The following is a 3,966-nucleotide window of genomic DNA, read 5'->3' as shown; positions in this document are numbered from 1 at the left end:
CAGCAAAGGGCCGCAGCTCGGATTCAAACCTTGGGCCGCTGCAGCAAGGCCTTGGTACATGGGTCGCCAGCTCTACCCACTGAGCTAACCGGGCGCCCTTGTTTTCATTTTTATGACTCAGTGACTTTGTATTTTGTTTTTAAAAGTAGCATAAAGGAAAACTATATCTAAATTTAATTCTACAACTCTGCGTTGTAATTGACAGTAGGTCCCACGGTGGAAACGGTACTGCCAAATCTCAACTAATGGACATATTTCTACTGTTGCATGGTATATACTGTCATAACACCCAAGAGTCATTTATCTCCTGCTGTGACATTTATTGTTTCCATTTTGTGGACGCTTTAATGTAAAGAGACAGCATTTGTTTTGGCACACTCCTGACTCCATACACTGTATGGACAATACACAAAGTTTACTAGGATATTTTCTCCATTGTTGTACAGCTAATTTCACTCAAGTGAAAAATGACTTCCTCCATTATCTTATTGTTGTAATGTTGTTGTAATAACAGCACTAGGAAATGTGCTTGCAGCATTCATTGTATAGATGTAAAAGTATAATCAGCAGTAGTAGCGATACATTACTTTCAACTGAAGAAACAAAACACCCCTGTATATCAATGATAATCAAGCTCTCTCACCACGTCATTGGCTGTGTCATTCTCTGGTGTCTGGGGCGGTTCGGCGGCAGCAGGACTGTTGGACGGCATGGCAGGCAGCGGCTCGGTGAAACCAAGTTTAGAAAGTAAAAAATGGAGCCAATCAAAACATGGGAAAGGCCCTCAGAAGCACCAGGTGCGGCGTCATTCAATCTGTCTGTTGGTCTGTCTGTCTGTTGGTCGTTCGGACGAACACTCGCTCACTCAGTCCTCCCCCTCTCCTGGGAGAAGAAAGAGAAAACACACACAGTAATGACATGAGTGGATTTACAGCAAGAGTCAGGTTTGAGTAAGAAATTAATCTGATTGACATTTCACTATCTCTCTTCCTCCATCTGGCCTCCTCTTGCTCACCCTTTCACACACACACACACACACACACACACACACACACGGCCCCGAGGTCACGGCTGTACAACAGGTGTGTGTCTCTATGAACGGCACTTGATTAATGGGACTCCACTATTCCGTTTCCGAGCAGCAACAGGTTAACACAGACACAAACACACACACATTCATGCAGGTGGCCTCAAAGGAATCTGCTGGAATCAGGGTAGCTTTCAACATGGCTGTCCCAGTGTGATTGATGTAGCTGGATAAAAAATGTCATTAGACAAAATGGCTGCCTTTGAACTGCAGGTAAACACAGCCAAAATCACAACATAGATCAGTTTTTTGGTGATGGTATAAAAAGTGAAAAATCACATTGAAGCCTAAGTTTTTTAATCTTGATTTGGGCCACTTTTGCATTTGTCTTTTTTATTCATATCTATCCATCTCGTAATTTTTTTTTGTTCTGTTTTTTTTTAAATATTTTTTGACAGAGAACAGAGAAGAGAGAAGAGAGAGGTGGGTGACATGCAAAAAGGGTGACTAGGTGTATTTTTAATGCTACCAGGATCCACTATCAACTATTTTTTTGTTTAATTTATAACATATAAATAAAAATAATACGAAAACATCTCTAATCATCGTCTAAGGTTACATCTTTAAATTGCTTGTTTTGTTTCACTCACAGTCCAAAACTGACATTAAAAAAACAATGATACAAAACAGATGAAAACAGTAAATCTGAGGAATTTGAGAAATCGTAAGAAGATTTTTGTTTTTAATTACAATAAATATTACGTCACTCCAGTTTGACATTATTCATGATCCCTAGCAACCACACATACATGTCATTGGAGGAGCCAGTGCAGGAAAATGGAGGGCAGCTGTGAAGGAGGTGCTCAGTGGAGAGTCAGCCATGTGTGACCTTGTAAGTATCTGGACTCTCTTGTGTCACCCTCATTACCTTTAATTTATTATATGAAATGAATAAGTGACACAACTATTGAGTGGGCACAAAATAAATCAAATCTGTACTTAATCGCAAAGAGGGCAGAGGGAAAGATTTGTAAGCCCTGAACAGGTTTTGGCTTTTCGAGCTGTTTTGGCAGATTATAAGCTCTTAAGGCAGTTAAAGGACGTTTACCAATGACAGACTTCCACAAAATGTGCCCATATCTGGCTGTGAGGCTCATATCTGTTTACAGTTTCAGACAAACGAACAAGCAGTAGAGAGCACCAGGAAGCCTAATGGTACTTAGAGGGTGGCGTCTAACAAGATGATGCTTCACTTCTTGGTCAAATTCAATACACTTGAGTTTGAGTTTGCATCTTACTGCCTAAAAGGCGGGCAGATTGAAGAGTTTCTCAGTCAGAACACATTAGACACAATTCCTCTTGGCGACTTAAAACATTGCTTAAACTCATCTTGCTCTAACCTTACATACATCTGCAGCTTTTGACCAGCAAGCAAAAACACACACTGATATACCAATGAGACTTGTTTGTTATTTTCTATATCATGATATCCCCAGGTGTATTATCGCACTCGTGCTAAGGACGTAAAAACAAACAAGGTCACCTGTCGTCTGTTTAGTGAGCATCGAGCAGAAGTGCTTTAGCTATGCAGGGCTGGATTAAGTCACTTGGGGGCCCTGGGTCAATATTTAGCTGTGGGGCTCTTTTGACACCCGTTCCTCCCACTCTCTTTCCATTGTGTAAGTATCATGTTACCACTAAGTATTTATTAGGTACAAAACACACAGAACAACACACGGCAGCTGCATAATATTTTAACCGGAGACCAAGTCACCAATCACTGCCACGGTTGTGAAATACTGTCCTGCTAATGCCTAAATTTAAGAATACACGAGATGTACGCATATCATGAGCTGAAACAATCATTAAAAGTTGATTTTGGCACAGAACAATCCCCTGTAGATTAGGTAGGAATGTGTCTTGCGGTCGTTAGGACAATGAATCAAATTACCACAAACTAACTGCCACACAGTGATTCTTAGTTTAATACACCTCATGCACTGATTTAGATCAGTGGTTAAACTGCTGACCAGATTTTTGTTTGAGGTGTGCTGAATTTAATGGACACCTGCCTCCCACTTTCACATTAGCATACAAATTACACCACACAAAAGAGCAAGGCATTAGTCACTGTAGCCTCCATTTCACTTCTGCATGAGTGTGTCGGGTGTGACGGTTTTTGTGGCTTTAATTTTTGCGAGTCAGTTCAGGAGTGTGATTCGTTCAGACCGGTGTCAGATACTGATCGCAATCTGAACACAAAAGGGGCTTAAAAATACAATGTTTGCACGTAGCTAAAAAGAAAACTGGATCTCAGCAGTGATTTGGATTTGAGCACAGTGTGAGTGCAGCCAATACGTCTGGCTTTTCTCATGATGTATTGTACAGTATGTCACTCCTCATGCTGTGGCCTTACATCACCTACTGTGAAGACAAGAGGCAGCCGGCCAGGGTTACCAGCGGAAAGACAAGGGTGGAAACTTTGCAGAAATGGGTGTACAGTATCCACCCCACACCCTCGGGGGCTCCCTGCACGAGCTCCAGGCTCCGGGCCAACCAGTTCCTCCAAGTTCTGCGTATTTAGGTCACCCACGCACCTCGCACTCCTATAGCAAGTCTATGTGCAATTATTTAAATTGTTTAAGTGTTCATGCAGCAGTGGTTTATATTAAACTATAGTCAAAGGCCTAAGCAGAAGCCTGCACTAGTGGGAGGAGAAATGGTTGCGCAGAGAAAAAGCTTCAGAGATAAGTCAAGGTAGTGAGAGTTAGGCAGTGATACAGGGAAGTAGGTGATCTGTCATCACAATAAAAGCATAATATATGCTCTTCTTTAAAGCCCTGTTTATTTAATAAGTTCATTTAGACAGCTCTTAATCTGTTTCTACTCCTCTTACTCTGTTTTTATGCTGCTCTATTATTCCTCTACTGGTGATTAAC

The 3,966-nt window shown here is 41.4% G+C and overlaps 1 long non-coding RNA gene across 3 annotated transcripts in view; it reads right to left on the bottom strand.

The window, feature by feature from the left end:
* The window catches only part of LOC118340260, a 6,111-nt gene extending 2,376 nt beyond the window's left edge, over positions 1-3,735 (bottom strand). Inside the window, exons 1-2 of one of the 3 annotated variants that reach the window (XR_004797368.1) lie at positions 3,444-3,735; positions 644-882 (exon numbers count right to left, since the gene is read on the bottom strand). This is a non-coding gene — a long non-coding RNA (uncharacterized LOC118340260). The remainder of the gene's footprint in view (positions 1-643; positions 883-3,443) is intronic. The other 2 variants (XR_004797366.1, XR_004797367.1) reach the window with 2 other exon arrangements.
* Positions 3,736-3,966: the final 231 nt, after the last annotated feature.

The sequence above is a fragment of the Morone saxatilis genome, unplaced genomic scaffold, assembly GCF_004916995.1.
Source record: "Morone saxatilis isolate NCDOM2014 unplaced genomic scaffold, NCSU_SB_2.0 Contig7, whole genome shotgun sequence".
NCBI classification, from domain to species: domain Eukaryota; kingdom Metazoa; phylum Chordata; class Actinopteri; family Moronidae; genus Morone; species Morone saxatilis.
The sequence above is the reverse complement of the archived record's forward strand: the minus strand, read 5'-3'. Positions and strand labels throughout refer to the sequence as shown.